General features: G+C 33.2%; 1 pseudogene; it reads right to left on the bottom strand.

Annotated features, from left to right (window-relative positions):
• The window catches only part of LOC137938371 (general transcription and DNA repair factor IIH helicase/translocase subunit XPB1-like), a 29770-nt pseudogene extending 15635 nt beyond the window's left edge, over positions 1-14135 (bottom strand).
• Positions 14136-19567: the final 5432 nt, after the last annotated feature.

The following is a 19567-nucleotide window of genomic DNA, read 5'->3' as shown; positions in this document are numbered from 1 at the left end:
ACTTAGCAGACAATAAAAGCAGTAAGGATTAAACAGATAAGAACAATACCTAAAGTTATAAAAAGCACAAGCATGGAGATGATTACGAAAAATAAGTAAGAAGTGTAATTCCCAAGGGGTTTATCTTTAGATCAAAACTATTTAGATCTTTATGCTTACTCCTTCAGATATGGGAAACCCAAGACACAGAGAGGTGTGCAATTTCCTAGCATTAAGCTTCTGCCACGGGCTCCAACATTTACTCCCAAGAAAGACAAAGCCCTGAAACCTCCTTGGGTATAAACAGGCAGAAACAAGGGACGCATGGACCGTGAAGCATCAGAGGAATACTGCAATGCTTTTACTCTATGCTTGGGATTAACCCCGGGTTAGAGGAGGAAGGTACATATCTAAACATAAGGTACAGATCTAAACAGACAGAGATCTAAAGCTTCCCCTTAGGGAAGTCCCAAAAACTAAACGCAAATGGCGGAGAGTAACACTTACTTTTTTAAAACCGGGGTGTTCGTGAGGAATGCTTAGGTTGAGAAGAAGAGGGAACTCATGGGTGAACAACAAAGGATGCTATGAAAAATACTCTTTCATTCATGTATTCTTTGATACTTATAGTTTCATCTTTTGTTGGCTCTAGAGGCATTTTTCCTATTCTGATGTTAGTTTCTGGGTCATAGTACAAATATTCTTCCTCTTGGATTTTTCCATTTTTAATTAAGTCTTCTTCTAAATGAAGAAGTTCTCTTTCTGTTAGTTTTAATTCTAGTTATTTGGGGTATCTTATTTCATCTGTCTCTGATTCTCCTTCTATGTGGACTAAATCGTAATTTTTGCTAAAAATTGATTATGTGTCCTCTGTATTCTTTTGTTCATAACTATTAAATCTAATATTTATATTACCTTTTGTATTTGTATACATAATACTTTCTTCAGGACTAATTATTTTTTCTTCTCTAATTATTTTAATTCTAGTTCTTTAATAATTAGAGAAGAAAAAATAATTAGTCCTGAAGAAAGTATTATGTATACAGATACAAAAGGTAATATAAATATTAGATTTAATAGTTATGAACAAAATAATACAGAGGACACATAATTAATTTCAAGAGAAAATTACGATTTAGTCCACATAAAAGGAGAATCAGAGACAGATGAAATAAGATACCCTAAAGAACTAGAATTAAAATTAATAGAAAGAGAACTTCTTCATTTAGAAGAAGACTTAATTAAAAATGGAAAAATCCAAGAGGAAGAATATCTGTACTATGACCAAGAAACTAACATCAGAATAGGAAAAATGCCTCTAGGGCCAACAAAAGATGAAACTATAAGTATCAAAGAATACATGAATGAAAGAGTGTTTTTCAGAGCATCCTTTGTTGTTCACCCATGAGTTCCCTCTTCTTCTCAACCTAAGCATTCCTCACGAACACCCCTATTTTAAAAAAGTAAGTGTTACTCTCCGCCATTTTTGTTTAGTTTTCGGGACTTCCCTAAGGGGAAGCTTTAGATCTCTGTCTGTTTAGATCTGTACCTTCATCCTCTAACCCGAGGTTAATCCCAAGCACAGAGTAAAAGCATTGCGGTATTCCTCTGATGCTTCACGGTCCATGCGTCCCTTGTTTTTGCCCGTTTATGCCCAAGGAGGTTTCAGGGCTTTGTTTTTCTTGGGACTAAATGCTGGAGCCTGTGGCAGAAGCTTAATGCTAGGAAATTGCACACCTCTCTGTGTCTTGGGTTTCCCATACCTGAAGGAGTAAGCATAAAGATCTAAACAACTTTGATCTAAAGATAAACCCCTCGGGAATTACACTTCTTACTTATTTTCCGTAATCATCTCCATGGTTCTGCTTTTTATAACTTTAGGTATTGTTCTTATCTGTTTAATCCTTACTGCTTTTATTGTCTGCTAAGTTTTATAGATTGTGTGGCTTGGTGTTTGTTTTTATATTTATACATAAAGGTATATTAGGCTAGAAACTGCTGGGTGAGGGCTAAGCCCTGACAAACGCCTCTACCTCTTCGGAGCCAATCGTTGCTCCCGGAAGCCACAACGCCGATGTACTTTTATGTTTATTTGGTTAGTTAATAAAATATTAAGACAACTTTTTTAGAATAATCTTACGCATATTACCTATATACTATATATATCTAGCTCTTTTTTACAACTCCATATATTACGGTAGAAGATTTAAAATATAGGAACTTATACTAGTATCCTGTTTTTATTTATATTAGTGGTTGAATTATTTAATTACTTTGTTTTCCTGCCAGAACAATTCGAAAACCTTTTAGTTTCTTATATATTTTTAATTGCTAATATTATAGGTAGAATATTAGATACATGATCTTTTTTTTTATAGCATTAACAATAGTTATCTATAATCTTTTCATATTTAGTATTATCTGTCTTACATTATCCTTCATTCCTACAGAAGAGTAGTAGAAACCCCTTGGCAAATATTTATACCTAGAAGGCAAGTAATAAGAAGATCTCCTAATAATTCACCTTTAAATACTCCAGACAAGATTAAATTAAATTAGTATCCCCTTTAAATTGGTATCAGAATCAACATCTTGTCCCTGTAAAGTTCCAGGAAGTTGTAAACAACTCAATAATTCTAAAATTCTTGCCCTTGAACAATAGATAGACAACTCCATAGTCAAATTAGATAATAAATTGTTATGCTACGAAGAAATAGATGAAGCCTTAACAGAAGTTCCTATCCAACACTCCCAAACTTTGCCTGAAGCAGTAGTACATACAGGCTTAGTTCAAGTTTCCGTCCAAATAGAACCTTACATCCAACCATTAGATGTCTTTAGATTCTGATTATCTAATCATTTAAATAGATGGTAGTAATCACGGATGGGGTGGAGTTCTTATAGCCAAACCCCTCTCTCTCTCTCTCTCTCTCTCTCAAGAGAAAAAGCAAAAGTCTTCTCCACAACTAGTGGACAGTTGGCCTGTATGTTGACAAAAGAATGTCACTATCACTCTTTTTATAGAAAATTGTGAAGCAGAAATTAGCCTCCTAAAACACCGATTAGATACAATAGAAAAAGATTCCTATGATGGGATTACTGTAGGTTTAGAAGACCCAGAAACTTCTTATGTCTGTAATCAAGACAAATCCTTTTCTAGTATCCTTGTTCGAGCCAAAATCATTTTCCCTAATAAACACTCTTTAATTTTAGATGCCCAAGTAGACTCTGGATGTACTAAATGCATTATCCACAGACGCTTAGTCCCTCCTCAATTCCTAAAGAAGACTACTAAACAAGTATTTAGTCAACAAGTAGATGGTACTTATAACCCATATACTACTTATTTCGATGAAGGCAAGATCCAATTCTATACCAACTGTTCTACCTTTTTTGGATCTTATTCGTTGCCCTTAACATGGGTTAGAGACCTTAAACTTAAAGTAGACTTCATCCCAGGCCTTAATTTCATTTTACATAATAATGGCTCCCTTACCATTTCCCGAGATTATCTTCAATTTCATAAGAATTCTAGTACTATTCCTATCTAAACCACCTATTCTCCTACTCTCACCTCTTCAGAGAGAAGCAAAAGACAAAGAAACCACTAGTTGTCAATGTCCGGTTCTAGGTAGCTGCAAACAAATACATCATCCTACAATCCTAGCCTTAGAAAAACAAATAGAAACCAATATTGTTAAATTAGATAATAAGTTATTATGTTATGAAGAAATAGATGAAGCTTTAACGGAAGTTCCTATACGCCACTCCCAGACTTTTCCTGAAGCAGTAACACATACAGGCTTAGTTCAAGTTTCCGTCCAACCAGAACCTTATATCCAACCATTACCAAGTCCCCATGATTATCCAGAAGAAGTAATGGTAGAAAATGAAGACTTTGATGATTGGATAGAAAGAATGATAGATTTAGACTATACCTTTTTAGATACTGAAAAACTTTATTTAGAAATAATTAATGTTCAACGTAAAGATAAACAACACTTACAACAAATTATAGACAAATTAGACCAATCAGAATATTTTGGAGAAAATCCCTTAAAACACTGGGATAATAATCACATACAGTGCAGGTTAGAATTATTAAATCCTAATTACATAGTGAAAACAGCCAACATAGAAGCTACAAATTTAGACAAAGAAGACTTTAAACTTCATATCACAGAATTATTAAATTTTGGAATTATTAGAAAATCCATAAACCCCCATAGATCTGCAGCCTTTATAGTTAGAAAAATAGCAAACAAAAAAGGGGAAAATCTAGAATGGTTATTAATTACAAAAGACTAAATGATAATACAGTTATATATAGTTATAACATACCAGATAAGTCTTAGCTAATTAATAGGATTCAAGATAAAAGGATATTTAGTAAGTTTGATTGCAAATCAGGATTTTGGCAGGTAAAAATGCATCCAGATAGTATAGAATGGACAACATTCACATGTCCAGAAGGACATTTTGAATGGTTAGTAATGCCTTTTGGGTTAAAAAATGCACCGGCTATTTTTTAGAGAAAAATGGATAATATATTCAAGAAATATGATACATTTGTACTAGTATACATAGATGATATCTTAATGTTTAGCAAAACCATTGAAGAACATTTAGGTCACTTACAATTAGTATTAGCCACCTTTATGCAATAAGGAATCATTATTAGTAAAACAAAAATTGAACTATTTAAAGAATACATAAAATTCTTAGGAGTAAATATAGGACAAGGTCAGATAGAACTACAAGATCATATTTCTAAGAAAATATTAGAAATGCCAGATGATTTATGAGATACAAAACAACTCCAAAGATTTTTAGGATTGGTCAATTATGCTAGACCTTTTATTAAAGACATAGGAAAAATTATTGGTCCTCTATATAGAAAAACTTCTCCAACTGGCCAAAAATTCTTTAACCAATGAAGATAAGAATTTGGTTAAAAAAGTTAAAGAAAAAATTCAAACATTATCAAAATTACAAATGCCCTTAGATTCTGATTATCTAATCATTGAAACAAATGGGAGTAATCTAGGATGGGGTGGAGTTCTTATAGCCAAACCCCACAAATATAGTGAGAAAGAACAAGAAAAAATTTGTAGTTATGCTATTGGAAAATTTAAAGAAAAAGGAAACATGAGTAGCATAGATTCTGAGATTCTAGCAGTAATTTATTCCCTAGAATCTTTTAGACTGTTTATTATTAATAAACAAGAATTTACTTTAAGAACAGATTGTGAGGCTATAGTAAAATATTTCCAAAGAAGCAAAGAAAATAAGATAAGTAGAAGAAGATGGTTAAATCTTGTAGACATGATTACAGGAAATGGGTACAAGATTGAATTTGAACATATTAAAGGTAAAAATAATAGTCTTGCAGATACTCTAAGTAGAAGATTTTTTTACACAAATATTATGATTAATTGAACAGATGGATTTTCCAGACCACGACTCTTCCAGACCAACGTCCTCCAGATTCAATAATTATGGACAAGAATTTCTTAGTTTTGGCTATCAGAAATTAGTAGTTTTTCCAAAATCTAATATTACTTTTAAGACTTTACCTAGCATTTCAGTTACAAACGAAGAACGGTGTTTATTAGATAACTTATGGCTTTCTTACGAAAGAATTCCCAAAGATCAGAAATACTTTTTAGCCAGTATTAACGGACTTTCAGAATATTTTTCATAGAAAAAGAAAAGTTTTAATTTTTATGTAGTTTTCCAAGGTCACACTCCAAGAGTTTTTCATTCCTGGACAGAAGTTGTCAAAAGTATTCAGAATTTCAACAGACCTATTTACAAAGGCTTTAATAATCTTCAAGAAGCACTAGAGGCAGCCAAGTTAACTATTGGCATCAATTATTACATAGCTCCTTCTTTGAGACATATGAGAGAAGACCAAGTATCCTATGGTGTTGCCAACGATAATAAAAGAATTATATTTTGTGACCATTGTGATACTCTAGCCAAGACCATTCAAAGACTCAATGAAGAAAAAAGACTGCTCGAAGAAAAGAATGACTTTCAAAAAGAATATATTAAGACTTTGGAAGAAGAAAATAGAAGGCTCAAAGCCAAGACCACAGGTACTATTTGTACCCAGATCCCTACTAGTGAAGGGTTTTCACTAGCTAGTCCAGTTCAAACGGTAGCCGGTAAAGACAAATCAAGTCCATTGATGGCTGGACATTTGCCAAAAATGTCAAATGAAAAGAAAAAAGACAAACGGTAGGAAGACAGTAAAGAAAAAACATACACAGACCCAGAAGAAATCAAGAAGATGATGCAAGACTATTTTTAGGAATATTTGAAAGAACAAGGTTATGAGAAGAATAATTCAGACACTTCCAGTAAAACCGGCTCCATCGGAACTGATACTCAGACTCTCCAATGTTATTCCCAAGAAGAAGACGAAGACTTTGATTATGACTTAGAGGCCATCCATAATTTAATAACACTTGATGGCAAATAGATAAAGCAGTAAGACTGTACTATAAAAAAGAGACAGGATAGAAAAGACTAAAAAGAAAAACTTAGAAAAGAGACAAGATAATAAAAAAAAACAACACAAAAGATTATTCAAAAGACCACTAAGCACACGGTATCCAGAAGCAGTTTTTCCAGCACCCAGTTTTGGCACACAGGTTTCCAGAAGCAGTTTCTCCTGCACCCAATTTTGGCACACAGTTTTCAAGACAACACATGGTTTTTCAAGATAATATCTTGTACTTTTTGACTTTTTGTACCTCTTTTGTAAAGATTATTTTGTAAACCGCACACTTGGAAAGCATCATGAGACACATCACTGATGATGGGGCCCAATGAGCACCCAGGTGATTCTCATTGTCTCCTAGTGTCAGCAGCTCTTGGCTATAAATAGCCTTGTGTACATTTAAACCATATGAATGAAAGAGTGTCTTTCAGAGCATCCTTCATCTTCCACCCATGAGTTCCATCTTCTTCTAACCTAAGCGTTCCTCACTAACACCCCTGTTTTAAACAATAAGTGTTACTCTCTGCCATTTTTGTTTAATTTTCGGGACTTCCCTAAGGGGAAGCTTTAGATCTATGTCTGTTTAGATCTGTAACTTCCTCCTCTAACCCGGGGTTAATCCCAAGCCCAGAGTAAAAGCATTTGGTATTCCTCTGATGCTTCACGGTCCATGCGTCCCTTGTTTCTGCCCGTTTATACCCAAGGAGTTTTCAGGGCTTTATTTTTCTTGGGACTAAATGTTGGAGCTCGTGGCAGAAGCTTAATGCTTGGAAACTGCACACCTCACTGTGTCTTGGGTTCCCCATACTTGAATGAGTAAACATAAATATCTAAACAGCTTTGATCTAAAGTCAAACCCCTCGGGAATTATATTTCTTACTTATTTTCCGAAATCCTCTCCATGCTTGTGCTCTTTATAACTTTAGGTATTGTTCTTATCTGTTTAATACTTACCGCTTTTATTGTTTGCTAAGTTTTATAGATTGTGTGCTTGTGTTTGTTTTTTGTGCTTATACATAAAGGTATATTAGGCTGGAAAATGCTGGGTGATGCATAAGCCCTGACAAACGCCTTTGCCTCTTCGGAGCCAAGCGTTGCTCCCGGAAGCCACAACGCCGTCGTACATTTATGTTTATTTGGTTGGATAATCCTAGATACATGATCTTTATTTTTATAGCATTAACAATAGTTATTTGTAACTTTTTCATATTTAGTATTATCTGTTTCACTTTATCCCTCTATTCCCGTAGGAGAATAGTAGAAACCCCTAGGCAAGTTTTTATTCCCAGAAGGCAAGTAATAAGAAGATCTCCTAATAATTCTCCTTTAAATACTCAAGAATAAATTAAATTAGTACCCCCTAAATTTGGTATCAGAGCCTTAAGACCTGGAACCTTTTAAAAAAGTAGATTATTTAGACATAAGAATTCCATCAAGATTTGATATAAAATACATAGGACCTAATTGTCTTAGGTGTCATTTTAATAGTGAAGAACACATATTACACGGAAATAATTCACAATTAAATACTATCGCAAGTTTAGGCAATAATCTACAAAGCAAAGTAACAGAAATAGAATTTACTTTGAACAAACTACAAGACGAATTAAGAACCTTAAGAGTAAAAACAAAAAAACTCTCTGGAAATTTAGATTATCTAAAAACTAGTAAAGGATCGCAACAAAATATTGATAAAGAGATAAATTTAACAACTCAGAAATTAAAAGTTGTCAAAATAGAACCTAGAACTTCATTATCAACAAAACCATGGAACTTTCACAGCGAGGTGAAGGATTTACCTCGGAAAAAGGAAGTTCTTCTAGAAATATTAATATAATAGATAGAATAATAGGAAGAAGAAGTGTAGACCAAAGAGATATTCCGTTAGACAAAATAATCGACATAGACCAAGATATTACTTTCTTCAGTAATAATCAATTAAATCTCCTTAATCCTAGACAGTTATATAGAACAGGACCTTTGAATTTTAATACTAGATTATTCAGACACTATAGGGAAATTCAAGTTAGTTGTGTAGGACATGATTCCGTCAACATAAACTTAATAGCAGAACAAGCTTTCAAAGAAATTAAGAAATTATATACTTTAATTCATTTAGGTTTAATTGTCATAGGGGTAAAAGGATTAGGACGAAACATCTAGGAACCAAAACTCTGCTCAGCATCTATGATGATAGATGGGCCGATCCTAAAATAGCTATGTTAGGAATCACCGAAGTAGATATGAATCAGAATGGAGGAATATTTTACTGCTCCCCTGATTTCCTCATAGGACTACAAGATTTCAGAAAATATATTAAAATAGGTATTCAGACAAAAGGATATGAATCCTTTGTAGGAAACAATCTTTTATTATGTATTGGATTTTTAGGAAGATGTACTAGCTCCAGTACTACTAGGTTTAAAGTTAAAATAGATGATGTAGTTAATTTAATAGGTAACAAGGGAATTAAATTAATTAAGCCTATCAAATATTCCCCGGATATCTTAGCAGGAATAGAATGGAACCTTAAATTCAAAGAAGAAAAAATAATTAGTGCTGAAGAAAGTATTATGTATACAGATACAAAAGGTAATATGAATATTAGATTTAATAGTTATGAACAAAAGAATACAGGGGACACAAAATCAATTTCTAGAAAAAATTACGATTTAGTTCACATAGAAGGAGAATCAGAGACAGATGAAATAATATACCCTAAAGAACTAGAATTAAAATTAACAGAAAAAGAACTTTTTGATTTAGAAGAACACTTAATTAAAAATGGAAAAATCCAAGAGGAAGAATATCTATACTATGACTAAGAAACTAACATCAGAATAGGAAAAATGCCTCTAGAGCCAACAAAAGATGAAGAAACTATAAGTATCAAAGAATACATGGATGAAGAAAGCTCTAATACTATTCCCCGAAATAGTTATACCACTTATCCACGAACTCCTCCTAGGGAAGTATATTATTCTGGTAATATGCCAAGGATTCTTTATAGTGACCCAATAACTTTTGATCACAAGATACGTCCCAAAGGAAAAAGAAAAGAAATAGAAAGACCTATAAAGTTTCAAGAAATGGGCAAAGGAATTTTTTTTAATCTTTCAGCCCATGATCCCCAAGAATGGACAACAATATTAGACTTTTGGAAAAATCAGGTAGTGTCAGACTATATTCAGAACTTTCAGTCTCAAGATGTAGAAGAAATGTATAGATACCTAGAGACATATTTAGGAGAAAGCATAAAAGCTTTATGGGAAAGTTATAAAAAAGGGAATCCAGAAGAATTTGGCCATCTAATTAGCCTAGGATCAAATCCCTATAATTTTGTTAATAAAGTTTATCAATTAGTAACAAGAGATGACCCTAATCTAGGATTTGTAACATTACAAAAAGACGCAGTAGTTTATTTAGAGCAACTTAGTTTACATAATTATAAATATGTTAAGAAATTTCTCCAAAATTACTTTTATTATACCTGTATTTTAGGAAATGCTTTCAACAAAGACTTAGGCACAAAGTTATTTAGGAAATTACCAGGAGCTCTAGGAAAAGAAATATATGATAAATGGCAAAACGTAGAAACAACAAATCCTATAGGAGTGTATTCAATACGACAAAGAACCAAGTTTATTATGATTATCCTTCAAGAAAAATGTATAGACATTCAAATACAAAGACAACTTAAAGGAGATGATTATGGGTTCTGTAAGCAGATATATACTACCCAAGCTTATGGTCTAAAAGACTCAGGACAAAAACTAAGAAAACATAAAAAATACTTCAAGAAAGGATACTTTATTCGTAGATCCAAAAGTAGGAAACCATATTTAAACAAAGATAGACATATTAGAAGATTTAACCCAAAATGAACCTATAAGAATAAACTTTCTTGCTATATTTACGGCCAAACAGAACACTTAGCCAACACTTGTCCCAAAAGACAAAACATTAACTCTAAGAGATCCACCCTTGTAGAAAATGTCCAACAAGATCTCATAGAAGTAGATGAATACATGTCAGATACGGAATTTATTTATAGCATAGTAAGTATCCAAAATGCACCTTTAGATTCTTCAGATTCAGATGAAGATTTAGTCATAAGCCTAGAAGAAAACCTTGACATTATGGACACTACTTCAGAATGTGTACATACGTGGTCATGGAATATAGGGTTAGATAGTAATCCTTGTTTTAAGTGTGCTTGGTATCCTAGCAAAAAACAAAGAGCTAAATGCAATCAGTGTTCCCTAGAAGCTTGCATCCCTTGTCTAAAAGCCCTAGGTATAGAACCTGCAGACCAGACTCTCTCTCTCTCTCTCTCTCTCTATATATATATATATATATATATATATATATATATAGAGTATATTATCTCATCTGTTTCTAATTCTATATTGACTATGTCATAATTTTCTCTAGAGATTGATTCTGCATCTTCTGTATTCTTTTGTTCATAGCTATTAAATCTTATATTTATGTTACCTTTAGTATATGTGTACATGATACTTTCTTCAGGACTGATTATTTTTTCTTCTCTAATTTAAGGTTCCATTCTAATCCTACTAAAATGTCTGGAGAATATTTAATAGGCTTAATTAATTTTATTCCTTTGTTTCCTATTAAATTGACTACATCATCTATTTTAACCTTGAACCTAGTAGTGCATCTTCCTAAGAATCCAATACACAATAAAAGATTGTTTCCTACAAAGGATTCATATCCTTTTGTCTGAATACCTATTTTGATATATTTTCTAAAATCTTGTAGTCCAATAAGGAAGTCTGGGGAACAATAAAATATTCCTCCATTTTGATTCATATCTACCTTAGTGATTCCTAACATTGCCTTTTGAGGGTCTGCCCATCTATGATCGTAGATACTAAGTAAGGTTTTAGTTCCTAGATGTTTTCATCCTAATCCTTTTACCCCTACTTCTTTAAAGGCTTGTTCTGCTATTAAGTTAATGTTAACAGAATCTTGTCCTACACAACTAATCTGGATTTCTCGGTAATGTCTAAATAATCCGGTACTAAAGTTTAATGGTCCTGTTCTTTATAATTGTCTAGGGTTAAGAAGGTTTAATTGGTTATTGCTAAATATAGTACTGTCTTGATCTATATCTATTATTTTGTCTAATTGTATATCTCTTTGGTCTACACTTCTCCTTCCTATTATTCTGTCTATTATATTAAGGTTTCCAAAAAAATTTCCTATTTCCGAGGTAAATCCTTCACCTAGCTGTGAAAGTGCCATGGTTTTTTAGCTAAGGAGGTTTTGGGTTCTATTGTGATACATTTCAATTTTTGGGATATTAAATCTATTTCTTTATCAATATTTTGTTGCGATCCTTTACTACTTTTTAGACAGTCTAAATTCTCAGAGAGTTTTTCTGTTTTTATTTTTAAAGTCTTAATTTCGTCTTGTATCTTAGTTAAAGTGAATTCTATTTCGGTTACTTTGTTTGAAAATTATTACCTAGACTTATAATAAGATATGTGATAGTATTTAATTGGGGATTATTCCCGTGTAAAATATGTTTTTCACTGTTGAAATGACACCTAAGGGAATTAGGTCCTATATATTTTATCTCAAATCTTGATGGAAGTCTAAGGTCTAAATAATCTAGTTTTTTGGAGGGTTCCAGGTCTTAGGGCTCTGATACCAATTTGGAGGGGGTACTGTTGTGGACTCAATAGCACACCGAGTCACACAACAAAGAAGACAACAACAACTCACTCAATAGGATTTAATTCTTATATTTCTTTGAGTAGGATTTATTTCTAATATTGTTTTAAGTAGGATTTATTTCTTATATTGTTTTAAGTAGGAGTTATTTCTAATTATTTTTTATGTAAGGGCATTATGGGGAATTATTGTAACCCTAACCCTAAAACTCCCTATTTAAGGGATAGGTATGAATGAAATAGGTAAGCTTTGAGATTTTAGAATAACCTAGTCTAAATAGGTTGGGATCACCTCTTGATCCCGAGTTTAGGGTTTACTCCAAAAATCCAACCTATCATTCACCCTCCATTGCCATCCATCTTCACCCAAATTCATCCACCATCATCCCTATTAAGAAAAGGAGCTTCCTGCCCCTTTTCCGAGCCCAAAGAGGAGATTTATCCTCCTTCTTGGCAGCAGCAACAAGAGAGGCCGGATTCCTCCCTTACCAAGCAGCAAAGTGAGGATTTTTATCCTCAAATCTTGAGCAATTCCTGGTGCAACGTGGGAGCTGATCATAGCATCAAAGAAGAGGTATTAATCTATCCCAAACTCGTGTTTCAAGTTATTTAAGAAAGAAGGATTGCATTCTTAGCTAGAGCAGTAACAAAGAGGGCCAAACCCTCTTTGCCGTGACCAAAAAAAGAGAGCACCTTGCTCTAGCAAGGTCAGCATTGTTGTGGGGTCTTCTACCTAGCACAACAACTCGGTAGGACCCTCAAAAGAGGATTTTTCCTCCTGGCCAAGCATTGGTTAAGGAGAAATACTCATACACAAACCCTTGACGTGAAGTGAGTAAATTCTGAGTGCTGGATTCACAAATCCCACGCCGTGTTACTCGATCCATGACTCGGGACCGTAACAGGTACTGATTAATCTGGAGTATTTAAAGTTGAATGATTTGCATGTCTCCTTACTATTTGTCTTCTAGGTATAAAGATTTGCCTAGGGGTTTCTTCGAATCTTCTATAAGAATATAAAGACAGTAAAACAGATAAAACTAAAAAAAACTAAATTACAGAAAACTATTACTAAGGCTATAAAGACAAAGATCATGTATCTACGATTCTAACTATAATATTAATAATTAAGAATATATAGGAACCTAAAAGATTCTCTATGCTTGTGCTTTTCATAACCTTAGGAATTGTTCTTATCGCTTTAGTACTTACTGCGTTTATTGTTTGCTAAGTTTTATAGATTGTGTGTGTTTAATACATAATACAAAAAAGTATATTAGCAACGCTCTAACCCATGTCAAAGGTAAAGAATAAGATCCAGAAAAGGTGGAGCAGTTGGTAAAGAATTGGATCTTTCCTTCATCGAAATAGGTAGTATATGAGTTATAAGTACCATCTACTTGTTGGCTAAAAACTTGTTGTGTTGTTTTCTTGAAAAATTGAGGGGGAACGAGTCTTCTATGGATGATACATTTTGTACAGCCAGAGTCTACTAAGGCATCTAATATTAAGGATTGTTTATTAGGGAAAATAATCTTGGCCCTGACAAGTATGCTAGAAAAATATTTGTTTTGGTTGCAGACGTAGGAAGTTTTTGGGTCTTCTATGCCTACTGTAATCCCCTCATAGGAGTCTTTTTCGATTGTATCTAATCTATGTTTGAGGAGAGTGATTCACAGTTTTCTATTTTTCTGGCCATAATTTCTAAGTTAGTGTTATGTATCCTATTATGGATAGGCTTCTCTCTCTCTCTCTCTCTCTCTCTCAAGAAAAAAAAAAAAGAAGAGCTCTCAAGAACTCAAGAACTCAGAACACTAGAAGGCTCTCCAAAAAGCAACCCGGTACTCTCCAGCACACTGATTTACAAAAGCACATGGTTTTTGAAATCTACTATTTGCCAGATCTCCGGTTTGTAGACACATAGTTTCAGCCAATGGTTTATAACCCATGGTTTTGTAAAAGATAGTGGTTTTTAATTTCCGCCCGCTGTTTTGGGCACCTTGTTTTTGACTTGTAAAAAGTGTACTTTTTCATTTTTTTGGCTTGGAATAACTCTCACCGTCCACTTGGAAGATTTTGGGGAAAGTTTATTGTCGATGGGGCCCAATGAGCACCGGGATAAACATCTCTTTTTCCAAGTATGTCAGTAGAGTTTGCTTATAAATAGCCCCCTTTGTACATTACAAAGGATATGAATGAAAGAGTGCTTCAGAGCATCATCTTGTTTCAACCCATGAATTCCATCTTCTTCTTCCCGAACACCCTTTTTTTTAAAGTAAGTGTTACTCTCCGCCTTTTTCATTCAGTTTTCGGGACTTCCCTAAGGGGAAGCTTTAGATCTCGGTCTGTTTAGATCTGTACCTTCTTCCTCTAACCCAGGGTTAATCCCAAACAAAGAGTAAAAGAATTGTGGTATTCCTCTGATGCTTCACGGTCCATGCATCCCTTGTTTCTGCCCGTTTATACCCAAGGAGGTTTCAGGGCTTTGTTTTTTCTTGGGACTAAATGCTGGAGCCCGTGGCAGAAGCTTAATGCTAGGAAACTGCACACCTCTCTGTGTCTTGGGTTCTCCATACCTGAAGGAGGAAGCATAAAGATCTAAATAGCTTTGATCTAAAGTAAAACTCCTCTGGAATTACACTTCTTATCTCTTTTCCGTATTAATCTCATGCTTGTTCTTTTCATAACTTTAGGCATCGTTCTTACCTGTTTGATTCTTACCGCCTTTATAGTCTGCTAAGATTATATAGATTGTGTGTTCTTGTGTTTATACATAAAAGTATATTAGGCTGGAAACTGTTGGTTGAGGGCTAAGCCCTGACAAACACCTCTACCTCTTCGGAGACAATTGTTGCTCCCGGAAGCCACGATGTCGCAATACTTTTATGTTTATTTGGTTAGTAAATAGAATATTAAGACAGGTTTTTAGAATTATCCTACACATATTACCCATATATTACTTATATCTAGGTCTATTTTACAACACCTTAAGATTTAAGCTATAGGAACATATACTTACATTCTGTTTTTATTAGTAATAGCAGTAGAATTATTCAGCTATTTTGTGTTCCTCCCAGAACAACTAGAGAATCTTTTAGTTTCCTATATATTCTTAATTATTAATATTTTAGTCAAAATTATAGATACATGATCTTTGTCTTTATAGCCTTAATAATAGTTTTCTGTAATCTAGTTATTTTTAGTTTTATTTGTTTCACTTTGTCTTTATATTCTTATAGAAGATTTGTAGAGACTCCTAAGCAAATCTTTATACCCAAAAGACAAATAGCAAGGAGACCTGCAAATAATTCATCTTTAAATACTCTAGATTAATTAGAACCTTAATTAGTACCCCTCTCATTTTGGTATCAAAGCCATAAGACCCAGAACCCTTTAGAAAAATAGATTATTTAGACTTCAGACTTCTGACAAGATTTGACACAAAATACATAGGACCTAATACTCTTAGGTGTCACTTTAATTGTGAAGAACATAGTCTACACGAAAATAACCCTCAACTCAAGAGTATTATCGATCTTATTATAAGTTTAGGAAATAATCTATAGAGTAAAATAACAGAAATAGAAGTTAGTATAAGTAAAACACAAGAAGAAATAAGAAACTTAAGAATAAAAACAGACAAATTAGCCGAAAATTTAGACTATCTAAAAACTAGTAAAGGATCCCAACAGAACATTGATAAGGAAATAGATTGAATAACTCAAAAATTAAAAGTTGTTAAAATAGAACAACCTAGAACAACCCAGCCTAAAAAATCATGGCACTTTCACAACGAGGTGAAGGATGCACCTCGAAAATAGGGAGTTCCTCTAGAAACTTAAATATTATAGATAGAATAACAGGAAGAAGAAGTATACACCCAAAGAGATATACAATTAGATGAAATCATAGATATAGACCAAGACATTACTTTATTCAGTAATAATCAATTAAACCTCCTTAACCCTAGACAATTATATCAAACAGGACCATTAAACTTTAATACAGGATTATTCAGACATTACAAAGAAATCCAGATTAGTTGTGTAAGACAAGATTCTGTTAACATTAACCTACTAGAAAAACAAGCTTTTAGAGGAATTAAAAAATTAAATACTTTAATTCATTTAGGTTTAATTGTAATAGGCGTAAAAGGATTAGGACGAAAACATCTAGGAACCAAAACTTTACTTAGCATTTACGATGATAGATGCGCAGATCCTAAAAAAGCAATGTTAGGAATTACTGAAGTAGATATTAATCAGAATGGAGGAATATTTTATTGCTCCTCAGACTTCCTTATTGGATTACAAGATTTTAGAAAATATATAAAAATAGGCATTCAGACAAAAGGATACGAATCCTTTGTAGGAAATAATCTTTTACTATGTATTGGATTCTTAGGGAGATGTACTTGTTCTATTACTACTAAGTTCAAAGTTAAAATAGATGATGTTGTTAATTTAATAGGGAATAAAGGAATTAAATTAATCAAACCTATTAAGTATTCCCTAGACATTTTAGTAGGCTTAGAATGGAATATTAAATTTAGAGAAGAAAAAATAATTAGTCCTGAAGAAAGTATTATGTACATAGATACAAAGGGTAACATCAATATTAGATTTAATAGCTATGGCCAAAAGAATATAGAAGATGCTGAATCAATTTCTACTCAATATAGAATTAGACATAGATGAGATAATATATCCTAAAGAATTAGAATTAAAATTATCAGAAAGAGAACTTCTTCATCTTGAAGAAGATCTGATAAAAAATAGAAGAATAAAAGAAGAAGAATACCTATATTATGATAATGAAGCTAATATTAGAATAGGAAAAATTGCCCCTAGAACCAAAAGAAGATGAAAAAATAGAAAGAGAAGAAACCTTAAGTATTAAAGAATATATGGATGAAGAAAATTCTAACACTATTCCCAGAAGTGGCTATACAACTTACCCAATAACCCCTCCTAGGGAAGTATATTACTCAGGTAATATGCCAAGGATTCCTTATAGTGAACCAGTAACTTATGATCGAAAGATACATCCCAAAGGAAAAAGAAAAGAAATAGAAAGACCTATAAAATTCCAAGAATTGGGCAAAGGAAAAATTCTTAATCTTTCAACCCATGACCCTCAAGAGTGGACAATAGTCCTAGACCTCTGGAAAAACCAAGTAGTTTCAGACTACATTCAGAACTTTCAATCCCAAGATGTAGAAGAAATGTATAGGTACTTAGAAACATTTTTAGGAGAAAGTGTAAAAGCTTTATGGGAAAGCTATAAAAGAGGTAATCCCGAAGAATTTGGTCATTTAATGAGTTTAGGATCTAACCCATATAACTTTGTTAACAAAGTCTATCAATTAGTAATAGGAGATGATCCTAATCTAGGATTTGTTACATTACAAAAAGATGCGGTAGTTTATCTAGAACAACTTAGTTTACACAATTACAAATATGTGAAGAAATTTCTCCAAGATTACTTCAACTATACCTGCATTTCAGGAAATGCATTCAATAGAGATTTAGGTACTAAACTGTTTAGAAAATTACCAGGAGCAGTAGGAAAAGAAATTTATGATAAATGGCAAAACTTAGAAATTGCAAATCCTGCAGCAGTTTATTCAATAGGACAAAGAACAAAATTCATAATAACTATCCTTCAAGAAAAATGTACAGATATCCAAATACAAAGACAACTCAAAGGAGATGACTTTGGGTTCTGTAAACAGATATATACCACCCAAGCTTATGGTTTAAAAGACTCAGGACAAAGACCTAGAAAAAACAAAAGATATTTCAAAAAAGGATATTTTATCCGAAGATTGAAAAGTAGAAAACCATATTTAAATAAAGATAGACATGTTAGAAGATTTAACCCAAAAAGAACCTATAAGAATAAATTATCTTGCTATATTTGCGGACAAACTGAACATTTAGCCAACACCTGCCTAAAAGACAAAATATTAACTCTAGAAGATCTACCCTTGTAGTGAATGTCCAATAAGACCTTATAGAAGTTGACGAATATATGTCAGACACAGAATCCATTTACATCATTGTAAGCATACAAAATGCTCCTCTAGACTTATCAGATTCCAATGAAGACTTAGTCTTAGACATAGAAGGAAACCTTGATCTTATGGATACAACTTCAAAATGCACACATACCTGGTCTTGGAATACTGGGTTAGACAACAGCCCTTGTTTTAAGTGTGCCTGGTATCCCAGTAAGAAACAACGAGCAAAGTGCAATCAATGTTTCTTAGAAGCCTGTATCCCTTGCCTCAAAATCTTAGGAATAGAACCCGTCTACCAGACTATCCATAATAGGATACATAACACTAAACTCGATATCATGGCCAGAAAAATAGAAAACTGTGAAGCAGAAATTACTCTCCTCAAACATAGAGATACAATCGAAAAAGACTCCTACGATGGGATTACTATAGGCATCGAAGACCCAGAAACCTCTTACGTCTGTAAAGATAAATCTTTTTCCAGCATACTTGTTAGGGCTAAGATCATTTTCCCTAATAAACAATCCCTCATATTAGGTGCTCTCGTAGACTCTGGCTTCACAAAATGTATTATTCACCGGAGACTAGTTCCCCCTCAATTTCTTAAGAAAACAACTAAGCAAGTATTTAGCCAACAGGTATATGGTACTTATAACCCTTACACCACCTATTTCGATGAAGGCAAGATCCAATTTTTTACTAATTGCTCTACCTTTACTGGATCTTATTCTTTACCCTTAACATGGGTTAGAGACCTCAAACTTAAAGTAGACTTTATTTTAGGTCTTAATTTCATCTTACATAATAATGGCTTCCTTACTATTTCCCGAGACTATTTACAATTTCACAAGAACTCTAGTACTATTCCTGTCCAAACCACTTATTCACCAACTCTCACCTCTACAGCAGAGCGTGGTGGTCCCCTAGATATAGAAACTGACAAAGCAAAAGAAACTAGTTGTCAATGTAAAATTTTAGGAAGCTGCAAACAAGTTAACAATCCTACAATTTTAGCCTTAGAACAACAATTAGATATTAATATTGTCAAATTAAATAATAAGCTCTTCTGTTATGAAGAAATAGATGAAGGCTTAACAGAAGTTCCAATACAACACTCCCAGACTTCTCTTGAAGCAGTAGCACATACAGGCTTAGTCCAAGTCTCAGTCCAACCAGAACCTTATATCCAACCATTACCAAGTCCACAGGATTATCCAGAAGAAATAATGGGAGAAAATGAAGACTTTGATGATTGGATAGAACGAATGATAGACCTAGATTACACCTTTTTAGATACAGAAAAACTTTATTTAGAAATAATTAATGTCCATCATAAAGATAAACAACACTTACAACAGA

This window comes from Aristolochia californica, unplaced genomic scaffold, assembly GCF_029961685.1.
Source record: "Aristolochia californica isolate CCGP_79_NKW_82.1479 unplaced genomic scaffold, dmAriCali1.0.hap1 SCAF_8, whole genome shotgun sequence".
Taxonomy (NCBI): Eukaryota; Viridiplantae; Streptophyta; class Magnoliopsida; order Piperales; family Aristolochiaceae; genus Aristolochia; species Aristolochia californica.
Note: the sequence above shows the minus strand (reverse complement) of the source record. Positions and strands in the feature narration are given on the sequence as shown.